The sequence below is a fragment of the Anoplopoma fimbria genome, chromosome 18, assembly GCF_027596085.1.
Source record: "Anoplopoma fimbria isolate UVic2021 breed Golden Eagle Sablefish chromosome 18, Afim_UVic_2022, whole genome shotgun sequence".
Lineage (NCBI taxonomy): Eukaryota > Metazoa > Chordata > Actinopteri > Perciformes > Anoplopomatidae > Anoplopoma > Anoplopoma fimbria.
Window position 1 is genome coordinate 4,672,042 of NC_072466.1, and position 18,026 is coordinate 4,690,067.

Consider the following 18,026-nt stretch of genomic DNA (forward strand, 5'->3'; position numbering starts at 1 on the left):
TTGCAAAAAGAAGTTTATGAGAAAATAAACCTACTTCATACCTGATTTATTCCCTCAGTAAACATTGTAAACATGAGTTTATGGTTCCAATTGCTAGTTTGAAGTCTTCTTCAATACAGCATGATGTTCATTGAGTAAATTAGGTCCCATTTAGATTGAAATAGACAATAAAGCAGGGTATGCTTTAGGGCGTGGCTACCTTGCGATTGACAGGTAGCTACCACGGCGTTGTCCAGTTCAGGACTTGTCTGTGTTTTTGTCTTCTTACTTCAACCCTTTCACAATGTGTTTTCAGTCATGTAAGTCAATTGTAATTGCCTAAAAATGACTTATTCAGAGCTCGGTTGCACTTCTCTCTAGTTTCACTCCTGGTTGCAAAAGAAAAACAACATGGCGACGGCCAAAATGCCAGACTCGAAGCTTCCTTTCATGCACTCTCAACGGCTTTAAGGTTGACTAACTCGGAGGTGTGTACTGTGCCTTTTGTAGCTGGTGGCCAGATAAAAGCTACATTTACTAAAGATCTGTATCAGATCAATCTGACAAGCGGCCATGAATCATGTCTGAAGCTCGTTTAGCCTGCCACTGCCAGGTGACTTAAGTCTACAATCAGCGGCTCTTAGACGCGCTGGTATCGACTGGTCTCCGTCTGGATTTAGCTGTTCATCTATACAGAACAATCAATCAGTTTCAATTCATTGACATTCATTACATTAGAAAAAAATGAAAATGAAGTGATGTCAGTCTCTCAAATAGCCTCTGTATATCAGAAAATGATCCCTTCTTATAAATGCAACAACATTTACTGGACAAAGAATGGAATTAACATTCAGTAGAGATATTCATTGGCCTCCACACTGGTACACACACACACATGCACACCAATGTTCATCGCCCCCACCTTGCAGATGAGCCTGAAATATGAAGGGTTATGACCAGTCTGATGGGTCTGTTGCCGTGGAAACCATAAGGAGGAGAGGACAAAAGACAGGGCTAACGAGGGCAGGAAAGGCTCCCTGACACACGGTAACTTTACATTTGACAGGAGAGCGTAGGAACAATCGCATGAACCACTAATTAAGTCCCCTCTCATCCAGAAACGTTCACACCTCTTCCCTTCTATCCGGTCTGTTTTGGCTGATGTGTCTCCGTCACTCTAGGGAGTTTGTTTAACTGCAGTAATTGGAGCAACATTCGCTGAGATCTGTCAGCGGTTCAAGACTAGTGATTCTCAAAGTGATTGAGGGACATGAGTTAAAAAACTTACAAGTTCTTTTTGCTGCTTGACTGAACACTTGAGTAAATATCAAACTTTACGTCTATTGCAGCATCTGCTCTCAATGAAGCCCAGCAAATGTGACTTTTGCTTGCTTTTCTGTGGTCCTTTAAATGTTCACGAAATAGTCAGCCATTGGACGGACTTTGGTGTTATGAAGCTCCACTGGCACAGCTAGCTTAATATCCTTGAAAGATTTTTGTAGAAATAAATCTAGCTTTTAAAGTTTGATGAATTTGGGGGTCAAACGTCTCAAATGACTCATCATTTTAATTGGAAACTATAATCTTTGCTTATGATCAGGAATGCTAATGAAGCCGCGCTTACGATCATTGATAATGTCTAGCTCTAGATATCACATTTTTGAAACCTGACTCTGCAATTGCATCGTTAATAAACATCCAGAGAAGCCTGCAGGCAGAAGAAGGTTTTCTCCCCTTTCCTCTCTAATTTGTTCAGATTTAATTGGGTTGATCAATATCTCGTCCAAGTTTTCCCACCATACTGTTATCATCCATCTATTTATGAAGGACATGCGGGTGAACGGATGGTGTAGGATGGATGAGATGGGAGAGCAGCTCCTGGGAATTGTGTTGATTGCCGCTTTGGTCATACCAGTCAGCTCCTAACACCATTAATCACATAGGTGAGACCTGAGGGGGGACGCAGTGCTCATGTGATCAGTTTAGTGGCTGTGTGTATAAATGTGTGTGTTTAAGGGACCTTTTCATTGCCTCCTAAGATCCCTTCCAAGCACACAAGCACGCCGAATCCTTAATTGGTTTTCGATAGTAAATCTCAGGAGGGCCGGAAAAGAAAATGTCTGATTCTTAATGTTGCTGCTCCAGAGACCAAAGAGCTCTCACAAACTATTTCCTCTCCAAAGAGCCAGAGCAAATGGAGATGGAAGCCACATTGGCTTTCTTTTTTTTCCGCCCTCAATTGTTTTTCTTCGTTAAATGATGGGACGAACTGAGTTTGGATCCAAAGATTGTGGTCTTTTTTTTTTTTCTCCTTGAATGATTTCACTTTCTGCACATTTGTTTCCACAGGAAGTTGTACTACATTTGTTTGCAGCCATTTGTTTAGCCACATCCATTCTGGACACCACATTGTTTTCTTTGTAGCTGACAGACTGCAGGTTCTGTTTCACAAGTGTAACACTTCCCAGAGATGCTCTCAGGAAAAACATGTCCACTTAACACGTATTGTAGCCTCGTGCAGTCTAATAAATCCTATTACTTGAAAAGCAAGTGAGAATTATGTCAGTAGAATAAGCCAGCAGTTTCCTTTTTTTTTTTATTCTTACACACGTCATTACAACAGCCTTTTGAAATAATGTCTTTTGTTAACAATCAACACTAAAGCGACCCTTCCATGAGCGAAGGATGATATTTATAAAGTATCGACATGACATTGATATATGCGCTCTCAGTCATCTGAGGCGGATGTAATTATTTCCACCAAGTGTGATGACAGTTCTCACATGCTCTGCTTCAGGGCGGAGAGGGACGTGCTAGAGGAGGCATGTCGGATTTGATTTGTCCAAAATGTTTTGGCTCAGCATGGTACTGTAGGCTGACAATGTTGTGGAAAAGGCGGTGAGATTAGGTCAGCTATGACAGTAAACACTTAATTGATCCACTATTAGGTAGTTTGTTTCATGTTTCTTACACATTATATGGTTGTGTGCTCCTAGAGTTTGATACGTCTGTCAATTGTGACTTTTCTGGAGTGAATAAGATGACTGACAAACATGAGGATTATATGAAACCCCTTTCTTACTAATTTGTGCTGTTTCTACTCCTGAAGGATGGAAATAAAGACAGTTACCCTGAGAGCTGAGGCTTTTTGATGGTTTCTTTCTTAAAGCACTGTTAGCAGTGGATAACATGTCAGAGGTCTCTCTGATAATAAGCTGTTTTGGCCTGTCTGTCCTGTTAAAAAGACATTTTGTCTAGACGCATCTCCTGCACTGCCATTAGAAACAGAGACTGGCTAATTAAGCTTGGAGGTGCACAAAGGTGTCTGTTAATCAGCCTTGAGCTTAAAATCATCTTTTATCAGACACAGAATCAAAGCCAATCAGATACGGAGACCTGCATGGGGTGTTGATTTTCTCCCGTCATGCTCATCATTAACACCGTGGCATCTTGGAATGTGGTCTCCCCCAGCTCGGTGCATAAGCTCAATCATAGGATCTTACGGCCATTTGAATATCTTTAAATATCCCAAGCGCTTGTTTAAACATTCCGTAATCCTTTGTTGGCAGATCGGCGGAGCACACAGATGCCACACCAAATGGGGCGTTATGCGAGGGAGGTAGGTGGCTGGTCGGTTGCTGGTTGGCATGGCCCGGACCGCCAGATGGTCTGGGGATGTCGGGACAGCAGGCCCTCTGTGTCACGGCGAAGTTAATGATGGCAAAAGGCTAAATGATGACTACCGACAGAGGATAAATCACAATTATCACCGCGTGCTGCTTACCAAGGATCCTCAGATGTTTGCAGAGGGATTTGGAGGCCCAATTAGGGCTGTTTATGCCCAGAATTATGTCAGTCAGAGAATTTTGCTCTCCATGGGCGGAGCAGTGAGTGAACTGGCTCTGACAGCGTGGTGCTAAACAACTGTTTCTTCAGATCCTTTTCTTTTTTTCTGTGAAGGCCTGAATGACCCAGCATACCTTGCTAACTGAAACACATACCACCTGACATAAGATGTACTCATGAAATAGTCATGATGTGATTTCATCAACAAAATAAAAATGATGAGCTTTGACGTGAGGAACATTCTGTTTCACTCAAGATCTGCCTTGAAAGTGCAATGCTGTAGATTGTGGCTTTGTCCTATGAGAGTCACTTTAATGGAAGGAATGAACGCCTCAAGAGTGTTACGTTGATTTTGTGAAGCCACTTTAGCATTTTATATTACATATAATACTTAGATGCTTTAAAGACATGATAAAATGAAAATAAATACACTTTCGAAGTTCAAATTTGAACAAAAAATTGCTTACATTTCCAAAGAATGCGGTTGAGGTCTAACTTATTCATTTCTCCCTCCTCCTCTGCCCTCCTCTGCCTCCTGATCAAACGATGGGGGGGGAGGAAAGTGTGGGTGGAGGTCGACAGTCCTCTTCTGCTCCACATCTGCACCACTTTTGAGCCGTCCAATCAAATCTGAAAGATCTGATTTAAATCCTTCTCGTAATGTCACATTATGGAAGACAAGAACACTTTAACGTCAACCTGTGAAGAAGCATGTTGTGAAAAATTCTCACTACTTTAATGTCAGTTAATTATCAAACGTTATATCCAATATTTGTTTAATATCCTGCATTTTACAGCTACTATATTATGGTTTGTAGAGCTCATATCATGACCCAGTGACTGAGCATACCCTAACTATGAGACAATGAAAAACCAAGAAATGCTGATGATGCATGGGTTAATTTCCTGCTGGAAACTGGCGGTACATTTTGTGTCTTTGTATCCTTATATGAGAAGCTGGTACACTTCCTATGGATTAAAGGTCAAGCACATTATTGCACAACTGCTGTGCGTCATTCATTGTAGCCTGCGTCTCTGGTATGAATAAAGCCAGGTCTCTGTGTAAGTCTCCATCAGCAGAAAGACGAAGCACAGCCCCGTCTCTTCAGCTTCTCTATTACTTTATACAGCAGGTCGGCTGCTTCTGATGCTGCACAGCCCTCCACCCCCCTCCGTCCTGCAGGAATGTCCCCCAATAAACCCAATTGGTTCTGGTCGGAATTATTCAAGATGTCATAGAGGCTGGAGTCTGCTTAGTGTCCTCTACGCAGCAAGGAGCCCAGCATATTGGAGTCTTTGGTGAAGAAGGAAGGAAGGAGGTGAGGGTGTAAGTAAAAGATGGCAAGAATGGAAACAGCCAGAGGGAGCGCACATATGCTGCGTCCTTACAGCAGCAGTAGTGGTGGAGCATCTACAGCCCGGAGGCTGCACTGTGCCAACGGGGACTCGTATAAATTATTTACTCCCTGACCCCATTGTGCACATTTCCCCTGCGGGGGCCTCCCTCCACCGGTCCCCAGGCTCTTTGAGGGCCCGACTAGGGGTGCCAGAGGGAGGACTGAAGGCTGGAAATGGCCCTCTTTCCAAACACACAGCCTGATGTACTGTGAGTCTTTGCAGGCCGTTTTGAGGAATCAGGGGAAGACATAATAGTGCACTTCATGAAAGAGGCTTGTCGGCACCAACTTTTTTTTTTTCATGATTTGGATTCTTGGGTTGTTTGGAGATCTTTTGTTAATGTGAAAAGTTGTGTTCCAGGTTTTTGCTGCTAGCTTGCAATAAAATCCTCCATTGAAGCAATATAATTTGTGAATACGAAATTCAGAATAACAAAATCAGGGGAATTATCTATATGGTGGATTTGCTAAAATAACTTCTAATAATACTTTATTATTGATCCCTTCTTAGTGTCAAACTCCTCGTGGAAGTAAGAATTAAGGGAAGGCGGAAAACTGTGAAGCCGATGCGGAAGTGTCTTATAACTTGCATTATCTCTACTGACCAGCAGGGGGCGACTCCTCTGGTTGCAGAAAGTCTGGTTGTATAGAAGTCTATGAGAAAATGACTCTACTTCTCACTTGATTTATTCCCTCAGTAAACATTGTAAACATGAGTTTATGGTCTCAATCTCTAGTTTCAAGTCTTTTTCAATACAGCATGATGTTCATTTAGTAAATGATGGTCCTTTTGGAGTCAAATTTACCATAAAGTTGAGTATGCTTTAGGGCGGGGTTACTGTGATTGACAGGCTGCTGATGCAACCAGAGACGTATACTGCGTCTCTACGCCACTCCTCCACATTGGTATCTTCCATTCATGAATCCAAGATGGCGATGGCGAAATTGCTGAACTCGAAGCTTCAAAACGTTAGTCCACAAACCAATGGGTGACGTGACGATGACTACGTCCACTTCTTATATAGCTTCTAAGGTTCAGGGTCACTTCGAGAATACAGCAGGTGTAAATTCGGTGTTTAGTTCCAGTTTGGTTCCACCATTCTCTCCACTGTTTCTGCTCCGTGTCTATTTTTGCACAACACGTGATGAAAGATCTTTGTGTGGGTGTTTATGCGTCTGTTCCTTCTTAGATTGCTGTTGCACATGCCTGTGGGTCGCCTCCATGCTCGCATGCTCATGTACACTGTGTACCAAACGCTGTTAAAGTTTTTTTTCTACATTTCCAGAAGTCTGCTCTCACTGAATTAGAGCTTTTGAATGGCTACAAGATAATTACTGTAGTTATGTACCTGCCAGTATCTGACGCCCGGGAGCTGTTTTTAGTGCCACCCCTGAAAGACTGCCACTTGATGGACAGCTTGAACAGAATGGGGTTCATCCACCTTCCAAATTGATGCGAATGAGTCACAGAGTGTGTGTGGGAGTAATGACCAGAATACCTGGGGCACGCTGAGATGGAGGAAGTACTTCTTAGTATCAAAGGGGAACAAAAGCAAGCAGGATCATACACGTTTATTTGAGTGACACGTATGAAATGGGCCTTTTTAATAAGTTCATTCATTACATTACATTACATTACAGTCATTTAGCAGACGCTTTTATCCAAAGCGACTTACAGTCAGTAGTATATTACATATCATTCACCCATTCACACACTGATGACAGGCTACCATGCAAGGTGCCACCATCAGACTCTAACTAACATTCATCATCCAGTCCACACCGATGGCAAGCCTTCAGGAGCAACTTGGGGTTAAGTGTCTTGCCCAAGGACACATCGACTGCCGAAGCCGGGTATCGAACCACCGACCCTCTGATTGGAGAACTACCTTGCTCTCCACTACGCCACAGCCGCCCTCATTCCACCTTGATTTTACCTTCCGACTCACATATTCCCTCACAAGATTTTTCTCTCTACCGTTTTTCATTTAATTGATTGAATTGTCTTGGTTTGAGATTGTTTAACCCTCAATTAATCAGATCATTTTATCAAAAAGTTTACTCAAAAGCTCACCAAAACCTGTGAGACCATCTATTTGACGATTGCCTATTAAAGAAACTTCTCAGCTTCATTTTTGGCAGTCTATCATTTTATTGCACACTCATCTCACCTCTCGTGCTTTACAATTTAGTAAAGCATGAGAGGTGAGATGAGTGTGCAATAAAATCATTTTTATCATCATTTAAGTTGATTTCCAGCTCAGCTTTTTGACTTATGCGCCACCGAGTCCCCAGTTTTTTTTCCTGGTGTTTCGCTTTAATGACAAATGCTGAGCTGGTGAGTCACAGCGGTTGATTATTTTTCTCCTGCTGGAGTTGGTGTGGAGTATCTAAGGTCAGATACCTCCTGTCTGTGCCTCTGCCCTCCTGTCTGCCCAAATGTGAGCCCAGCCAGTGAGAGGAAGAGCGCATGCCAGGTAGAGTGCTTCCACCTCATCAAACCTGCCCCTTGCCCCTTCGGCCTCTCCGTTGTTTCCCCACAATGATCGCCTCGCCTCTTTTTTTCTGTGTTTTTTTTATCTCTCTCTCATGCCTTCTAACTATCTTGTCTCCCTCTGACACCAACCTGCTCTTAAGAGGCCTTAAATTACCCATGAGTGCACACACTGCAAATGTACGAACACATGTCAAATTTACAACCTCATTTTGCCCCTGAATAAGGGACGCGTGCCCTTGTAGCAGATTGTTATGCAGGTTACATTCCCGGGAATTGAGGTGCGAAAGGACTCTCTGTGACAGCGATACGGCTAGTCTCCTCTGTATAATTATCCTTATGTCCTGCCCTCCAAGCTTTTATGTTCCCTCTTAATCCATCCTGGCAGTCTGCTTCCCCACAGGTCTCCTATTCCCTGTGTAACTCGGGCATCTGCTACAAAAGTCTGTTTTGGGCCGTTAATGGCGGTATTATCTCGTATTCTCAGGTGTCTCGTCCAGGTGTTGTTGTGATTGGGTGACTGTGAATGTGTATCTAAAGACTCAGCCATTAATGAACATATTTCACGATGAAGTAGTCAAAGAGTTTACATCACTGACGAAACATCCTCCTTGAAGTTTAGTGCAAGACATCCATTTTTTTTATGGCTGCCCCTTTTTTTGTGTCGGTTCCCATCAAAATGGCCTGAAAACTACACAACAATAGATTTTGTCCTCAAGAACTTTTAGTTATTGTGATACAAATGTAAGTGAAGGCCAACCACCACAATTCAAACATAGGATTGAAAGCTGCTTTCATTGAGCAACAAATAATGTTTTATACAGGCTTATAGTATCAGTGATCAGTGATGATCTTATTTTTATATCTATTATATATCTTATTAAGAGGTGTCCGTTAGAGGGAGGCTGTGACTCTCTCTCATCTTGTATTTATACTTAATTTCAGCCTTTCCTTGTATGATTAAAGATAAATAATACATTCAGACTCTGCTGTTCTGCTCCTCTTCTGCATATTTGAAAAGCACCGTTTTATTATATTCAAAAGATGAGTTAACATAATCCAAAGAATGTAAAGAAAACAAACACTTTTGACGTTTAGCTACAGAGAAATCTACTTCCAACCAGCAACGTCGGCCCGTATTTTGTGGTAATGCCATTTGTTCCCCGTGAGGCAATAGTGAGTCACCGCAACGCCAGTCTGCCATCAGTTCAGAGAATGAAGTAGTAGAGCTGCACTGTGGGCTCAATAATACAACCATTTTGATCCAAAGTGGCAGAAATGCGAAGACCACTCTCACCATTGCCTCGTCCCTACTCTTGCTGGGAGACATGCTTTGTGGCGAGTAGAGTGCGGCAACTCCAGGAGACCGCAGTTAGCAGTTAATATTCAGCCATTGCAAACCTCAGTACCGACCAACCCAGTCTCCTAAAACTGCTCGGTGAATTACGTTTCGAGAGAAAACATATTTTGTCTTGAATCACGTTTGGTTTTGATGTAAAACAAAATAAGTTTTGAATTTGGAAAAGGCTAGTGGATGGGTCAAAAACACAAGGCTTTTATCCAGTAGACTCCTGTACGTTCCCAGTGTGATCCAAGTACTTTTGCTGCCTAAACGTAACCAAGTAGTAGTTTTCTTGTCTAAACTAAACAAAGTAGTTTTGATGAGATTTTCTTTCTTTAGTTTCAATTTAAGGTCAACCATGGGTTTCAAATGTTTAAAACTGCAACCGCAATCAAGGGAGAAAATGCAATTCCCTCGAAACGTAATTGAGCGTGCAGGTTAAGTCTATTGGAACTTCATTTTGTAGGAGATGTTGCTGTTGTTACACACAATTAAATTAACAATGACTGTAAATTTAGATTGTAGGGACCCAGTAGTAGAGGTTAAAAGCTGCCCCCTATTTCTTAGGAGCAGGCGGCTACATGTTACGCATTGCACCTTTAAAGGCCGATACACATAACCCAGTCCATACACAAAATAACATCACTTATTTATCCAACAGAAAAAATAGTCCTTGAACAGTCCTTGTATCTTTAAACAAACAAATACAAAATGGCATTTGGAGTCCCAGCGATGCTCTCTGTGTCTGCTTCTCTCATTCAGCGGCTGTAATAACCTTTTATATAACAGCTTTGTTAACAATTTGTCCACTGCCATCTTCTTCAGGTTTGCCATGAATATATTGCTTTGCTTTTTTGTCGTGAAATGAAATATAATCACTCTCCTCCTCACCCCAACAACTTCTGAACAGTCCCTGTACTGTAAGGGATCGTTTTCATTCATATATCTGTAATGTATGAGATGAAATGTACTTTATTTGGCCTCTAGGCATTATTCCAGCTGTGATGTGTGTGCCATATTATCAGAACTGTACTAGTCACTCCTCTTGCTTCTTGGTGCTGCTGCAAAACAGATTTCTCAGCAAGATTGTCCAATTTCCTCCCAGTTTTTTGGAGCATTATTCTCTTCAAAGCCCTGCGGCCATCATGTGCAGTCAATAGAGATTATTTTCTGATTCGTTTTTTTGGAAAGATTGCAGTCACGTTGACCTTAAACTCAAATAATGTACAACAACGTGTGTTTAGCATGCTTTAATATCATGGGTTCATTTATAAAATAAGTGGTATAGATGAATGAAATCATATTGCAACAATTACGAAGTGCAATTGTGTTATGGTTATTGATGAGATATTTTCTTGTGTGAGGTGTACACATAAAAGCAGACACACACACACACACACTTATTACAGCTCAGGAGATGAGTTATTGAAAGAAAAAAAAGGTGGCGTAGGAAACTCAGTGAGAGCTCCTCTGTGGCCGATTCTCTGTGACAGTATCTGTCGGGTGACCGTTAAATCAGAAGGTTTAGTTGCGCAGAGGGCTGGGATTTGCAGTCACATACCGTCAGGCATTCCTTATGTATCCAGAAGAATGTGTTTATCCTCCATGACACAGAATGAGAATTTTCATATGCGAAGGAAGTGCTCAGACTAAATTAGGAGTTTCTGCCATTTTCTGGCGCCGGGCTGCAGTCACAGCTGTCAACAGCAGTTTTGTTCCACTTAAACACTGTGATAGTGGGCAGGAGACTTTTGACTTCCTTTCAGACTCTCTAAAAACCTGTTTTGAGTCAAAATGGCCTTTGTTCATATACTTATGTTCCAATGAACTACTTCATATTCAGAAGAACTGTATTTACTGTCATCAGCTCGTTTGCATTACATCACATTTATGCAAAACATGAAAACAGAAGAGCTACTGCTCCGGGCATGAAAATCCAATGAATAATTTGAGCTCAGTGTGCCAGGTGGAATTAGGAGTAGTTCTATGAAATAATAAAAGTTTCTTTAAAGTTGCATCAGACACACGTCACATTCCTTCCATTGCTTTCTAATACATCGTTGCCTGCGGTTTGGAGTCCAGCTGACCTGCAGGCATAATGAAAGTTTGACAGAAGTCTGGCTGTGCGGTAGAATGAAGTCGGATCTGTAATAAGTTCCTGCAGTCCACGATAAGATTATTCCTGATAAAAAATTGATTTTGGTGGTTGTATAACCGACTAAGAAATATTGCATTTTACACTTTCTCTTAAAAGTGTGTGATGTTCAGCTCCGTTCCACTGAGCATCACGGGGATGATCGGCATCGGGTGTGAACTCTCGGCCACTTCCCCAAAACGTGAAAATGGTCGCCTGTCAGCACAAGTTATTGCCGATGCGCTGGCATTTTGGAAATGCCGTGATATCTGCTCTCTCCGTCTCCCCCTCTGTACTCCCCTCCATCTCTCGCTTCATGTGTCACTGCTTCGGGGGGTTAATGAAATGCCCCCGTTGAAGAGCTGGAAACGAGGGATTTTTAAAGTCCATGTGAGCTTCAAAACCTCCTCCCACGCATTTTTCTCGACCTGTGCCGCTGTGCATGAGCGCCAACGACACATCGTCACGGGCAGATTGTGTTCCAGCGGAGAGCTAATGATGATCATAAGCTTCTGCTTTAATCAGGATGTGATTCCTTTACTCTTTTTCCCTTCTTAACTAATAAACCCCTCAATCAAACACATGCCGCATAAAGAGGAAGACTTAAAAGAAGAGGCATAACATCATTACATTTTCACACTTGTACACATCCTCCTATTGGCTATCCTGTGTCCTTGAACTCACAAACTGTGTTAACATACCTCATTGATGGACAGATGCCAAAACATCTGCATTACAGCCAAGTGAGCCAGATGGCTTAAAGGGAAATAAGTATCGGTTTAAGTAATCAGCATCCTTTTGGCAAACACTCAACCACTAGCAGACCCTTTTCCAAATTTTGGAGATGCTCTCTTTTGGCTTTTGACAGCAGACATACACCCACACACACACACACACACACACACACACACAGAAATCCGAAATGTGCGCACACTTGCTTCCACAGTCAGTGAAGCAAGACCTGACAGCTGACTGATGAAGCGCTGACCTTTTACTCCTGGCCTTGTGGGCAATTCTCCGCCTCATGAAACTGTGGCGGTTCGGCATCCACTGACACTTGAGTGCTCAAATGAATTATGACCATGTGGGAGGATAATGAAAAAGAAGCAGAGACAAAGAGCTTTTACAGATGAGAGCGGGATGCAGATAGGACGGCCCACAATCAAAGAGTCCCTCCTGTCCTCGCCGCACCTTCATTCTTCTGTTCTCATCCACGTTCTCTGATCTTGTTTACCATGCAGCTGTTTGTGAGAGGTTTATCCGCGGCTCATCCTCAGTCTGTACACACACACACTGCGCTGTATGGTGGCCGAGTTTCACCCCGAGGTAAATAAAAAAAATAGCAAAGGCGGCTTACAAGCTGAGGAAGTTTAAAATATGAAACTGCAGAGCTGTAATGGGAGCAGACAGCTCTCCCATCCTTAAATGAAAGGCTGCTGCTGCCGAGGCAGAATCAAACAGGCCGTTTGATCAGCAGAAACGCTTTAAAGCTGAACTACACCGTGTCCCCCTGTAGCAGAAATGCTCCTCACTGTATCTTCACACTGTGAGGGTGTGAAGAGTAACATTTTTTTTTTTTTACTTATGTTTCTGTTTGTGTGTCTTTGCATGAAACCTCTGCAGTCTGTTTAACTTCCCAAACACTGTACACTTAATCTTTGTATCTGCTTACTGACCATTCTGGATTTAAATATGTATTTGATGCAATGTACAGTCTATTAAGAAATGTGTTGTATTGGAATAAACCTCTTGAGATGCATCAACTGAACAATATCAGACACAATGTTATATAACACAACACTGTGACAAAGCAAGCAACAAATACACAGAACTGAGTAACTGAGAGTGAAAAGAAAGTAAGAAAAGAAAAAAAAAGTACAATCTAAAATAAGACACAATCAAACAAACAATGATGAATTTCTCAATAGGGAGATGAACAGTGAAGGTATTACTAAAAACATTGGCATTCTGTTTTAAGATGAGAAAACAAAACACTTTAAAAAGGCAAAATTATCACAAGATACTGATATTAAAATGTATCTTTTCCCATCCGAAGGAGCCTGAAACATAAAAGCTTTTTTACCAACGTATTTCGATACAAAATGACAATATAGAGGATCTGAGCCAAGACGTATAAGGAACAAAAATTAGTTTTAGACAATATATGTGTATATAGACAGTATAGAGTCACACTAGGCTGAGATCTTGTACGTTTTGCTGAAAAAGAGACATTTCACCCTTAAATACATATTTTCTTACCCTTCTCTTTCCTACAAGGTCTGTGGCCATAATTTCTCATTATATTGGTGAGAAAGCAGACCTCTTTACAACTGATATTTCCAAAACAAGCCAATTCACACCAAAACAATCTAGAAAGATAAATAGTTAAGAGGAAAAATATGATGTTTTTTTTTTATTTTGGGTTGAACTGTCCCTTTAAGGTACATGCACCATGTACAGTGCAACACATCATTTGCAGGGTAAATATATTCACTGATGCAGTGCCTATGTGTGTTTACTTAGACTGCAATGTTGAATAATATTAAGTCTACATTCTTGTGACCTGGTGTCTGTGTGTGTGTGTGTGTGCATGTGTGTGTGCATGTGTGTGTGCATGTGTGTGTGCATGTGTGTGTGCGTGTGTGTGTGCGGATGATGAGGTCGGGAAACAACTCACGTGTGGCCGTCTTTTCTACTAATGGAATCAATGTTTCAATGGCTTCTGTCTGTGTAAGTTATGATGTGGCTAATGTTTAAAACATGCTCTGCAGATGCAACTTGACCCTCTTAAATAAATGACTGCGTCGTCAGGAGAGGATCAGCTCTGGAGAAGGTTGAAATGCTCCGTAGACTCTCTGCGTGACTCATACTGGCTGATAAACAAGAAAGCACATCATCAGCATAAAGACACACACACAGACACAAAAACACACTTGAACGAACCTTCACACAACAGTAAAATAAAAAGGTAATAGACTTAATCCAGCCCCCACTACACATCTATTCCCACACATGGCTGCGTAAAAATTTGATTTTTTGTTTGGCAGAATAAGCACATAACCCACCAGCTTGATATCCCATAATTTCCTCCCAAATGCCCCCACCAGCAGCATCTTGCCGCTCTGTTAGTTAACAAGGCGAGCCAGCAGCAGGAGAATGGCCCCGCTCCTAAACCTGCGGTGCTGCTCGTCTGTGTCACGGCTCCATGCGTTAAACATGCCCTCCTTTGAATACTGATGGAAAGTCGTTTATAACTTTCTAGCCCTCCTGCTCGTGAGAGATTATGTTTATCTCCACCTGCGGTTCTCTGAGGGTCGAGAGGGCCGTAATTGGGTGATTCTGTTGGATGAAGGGATTAGCAATTCATGAGGAGCGAGTTAAAGTGCGAGGTCACATGAGGTGATGCCCAGCAGATGATGATAGTATCTGACTGTTAACATCGGGCTACACATGCTACATGTAACTTATATAAATCATACAATATTTATTATTTGTCTCCACCAAAATCTCAAACCACCCGTGTGAAAATGAAGCTCTGTGCTCCTTAAACATCCTCTGCGTTTCAAAAGTGCAGATGCTTTAAAAAATGTAGCGTGAACTGCTTCAAACTGCACAGCCTGGCAGGGTCAGCTAAAGTGCACGCCTGCCAACCCAGATGTCCTTTTTCCTTTATTCTTTTATAACACACTGCCTTGTAAACTGTAAGTCTTGTGAGAGGCGGTACATTACGTAGGAAATAAAAAAAAAAAGATCCTCTGAAGGAACTGTGACATCGATTTGTACACCAGCAGCACCTTCCTTAAACGAGGTACGGTACACTTATTAAAGAGGCTCTCCTTGACACCTAATCAATTATTTCAACTTGTCGCCACCAGCACATTCTTTAAAGGAAAAGCTTCATAGAAAAAGAAAATAAATATTGCCCCCACTCCTTCCTTTGTGAAGCGTCCTCTTCTCTTCAAAGTGGATCTCTGTTGGGTTGCTTCAGGTTTTTTAAATCCTGGCATCACATCTGTGCTGCAGCACGCCAAAGTGTTGAGTGGCGTGTGTGTAGGTAGTTGGGCCATCATCAATCATTCATATTGACATTTCCTTTGATGTGATGTCCCAAAGTGTCTCGCACACACACACACACACACGTGACAGTGTGGGTTCATATGCTTGTGCGTCTGGATGTATGAGTGTGCATCTGCGACCGTGCGTGTCGTAGCTGGCGTGCGTTTGAGTTTTGACATGTGCCGTGCTGCAGGATTTAACGGCCCGAGGCGCGGCTGGCGCGCCTTTGCCGATCTGAATCCTTTTCCCTGGCGCCCAACGCGAGTGCGACGCCGTTTGAGTGCACGTCTGGTGACAGGTGGGGCCTTGTGAAAAAACTAAGGCAGGGAAGAGGAGCTCTGTGTATCTCCTCGGGCTGCAGCTTCACATGAATGTTAAGTGACTGCGAAGAGCTCCAACACTGACACGCTGCAGCTGCTAACATGCACCATGTATGCCCGAACGAACACACATAAGACACACAATCACACGCACACACTCAAATTGTAGGCGTTCACAACAGAGTTATCCGAGGCCATGCCATCGTCCCAAATTGCATCCAATTTCTAGGCTGCTTAGCTCTAAATCTCCCATCTCTGTGGTGACTGGGTCCTCAGGCATGCCTCCAATGGCTCCCACAATGCACCAGCACAAATTACATTTCACTCACATGGCCGAGCCCGCTCCCCTCCTCTTCCGTTCTCCTCTTTTCATGGCTTTTCTTCTTTTATTCTTTTTATTTCTCCTCCTCCTCCTCCTCCTCCTCCTGTCCAGCAGGGTCCTTCCCCCCCTGACATCAGCTCGTTTCTCTCCCACTGACTCCATCCCTCCAACATAACTGCCAATGTCTCTCCTGTTGATGTGCTGCGACGGCCTGCAGCTCCCTTTCCCAGATCAGCAGTGCGCTAGCTACTTGGAAGGAGATGAGCTTTATGTTCAGCTAATGGCTACAAGTAGCGTCAAAACAGCACCAAATTGTATTGACGTTCAGTCGCTGTAATGAATGAAATATGCATCTCGTTGTCGTCTCGTCTGTTCTCAGAAGCCTTTCATCTTTGGCAGTGTGCCAAAGCATCCCTCATAGGTTTTTCTTGGGCATTGTGTGTTTTAGCAAATTGAAAGTGGCTTTTTTTATGCTTTGATTGATGGGGCTGGTGGCATTCACATTACGTAAGTAGACGCTGATGGATCCACATTCAAATCAGCACTCTGGGTTTGATTGATCGGTGGCCAAGCCCAGCAGCACGCAACTCCAACTTTATGCTTAAATCGCAAAAAAAACCACTCATTTTTTGCAATGTGCAGTATGTAGAGTTATGACTTCTTCTCTTCTGGCATTATAGTAAGGCATATTTTTGTTAAAGCAGCTCTCCATGCTGCCACATTAAACTGCGAATGCTCCTATGAGAGGCCGTTCAGACAAACGTTCTGTCAGAGGGGAGAGATTCTTCACTCGGGGAAATCGCATTGCCTCAGAAAAGTTCAGCATGATTATAACGGGCGCCACTAAGCCGCGCAATTAGATTGGGGGGCGTGAGGGACGTGTAGAGGACATTTATCAGCGTGACACAGGACACAATGCTCTTTGTTTGATTGGTCAAATTAGTGGGAGCTCATTTGCTTTCACTGCAAAAATCCTTTACAGGGCTTCTTTTTTTTTGTTGTGTTAATTAAGCCGGAGAAACCGTTTTGTATGCTGCATGCGCACTCAGCCGTAAAAAGGAGAGAAACAGATCATTGTTATTCCTCTCCCACGCCTCAGAGCCTAGTCGTTTTTTTTGTTTATATGATTCACCCTAAAGATGAGCTGCTTAAATATGTTTATGCTAAAATTAGTTTGGTTTGGTTTTCCTTAGACAGTTACCTTCGCTGAAAACAAATTTGTTCCCATTTTTTTCTCTGTCACCATCTGTTTTGTAACAACAGAAACAACAGACTCATTTAACTTGCTGAATTAGTTCGATGAAGACAGTTACCTGGAATTAAAGTTGTATTAAATATGAAAATTGCATCGCTCCCGGTGAAGATAATTGTCTCTCATGAATTAGCAGTATTTGTGAGCGCATTTTGTTTCGAGCTTCCTTGAGCAAACACAGCATCATCATCATGGGATCTCCTAAGTTAAATGAATCCACTGATTATACCTGGTCACGAGTTAAACTGTGAATTGGATCATATTGGGAGGATGTTTTCCAAACTGAAAAACAAGCCGGAGAGCAATGTTTGAAAACCATTAAGCTCTCAGGATTTGGAGAGCTTTAGTGGGGTCATTTATAGTAAATACCCCCGTAAATCCCTTGCAGATATGTAGTGATCTTCTGTGCTTTGAAACAGTAAAAGTCATCGGTGTCATAACTTTACCATCAGAACCTCCAGCCTCCTTTAATTAGTTTACACTTGAAACGTCTCATCTCATAGCGCTTTTTAACCCACCTTGTTTGCTGCCTTTGTAGACTGTAACGTGGAGCCTGCAGCGTCTCACCTCTGCTCCTCACACCGTCCGCCTCAGACAGCCGACCTCTCATTAATCACATAAATCAGCTGGCAGACAAGGTGCGAGCTCCCAAAAACTGGCAGTCTCGCTTCAGATCAGTGCATTCAGAGGGCGATTCTTCTTGTTTAGCAACGTTAAACCACAAACCCATAACACCGAGCAGTACTCTGTAGTCTCTCACTTCCCTGAAAACAAAGCATACCTTGTCTGTGTTTTTGCGTGTCCTGTTAAATGTAATTTCCCTTTTTATGTAGGTTTTGGATGCAGGTTCAGCTGAACTGTAGTCCATTGTTGTAAAGCTGGGC

At 42.5% G+C, this 18,026-nt stretch overlaps 1 protein-coding gene across 1 annotated transcript in view; it reads left to right on the forward strand.

The window, feature by feature from the left end:
- Positions 1 to 18,026, forward strand: part of LOC129106900 (1-phosphatidylinositol 4,5-bisphosphate phosphodiesterase beta-1) — a 113,563-nt gene that overhangs the window by 42,371 nt on the left and 53,166 nt on the right. The window lies entirely within an intron of this gene.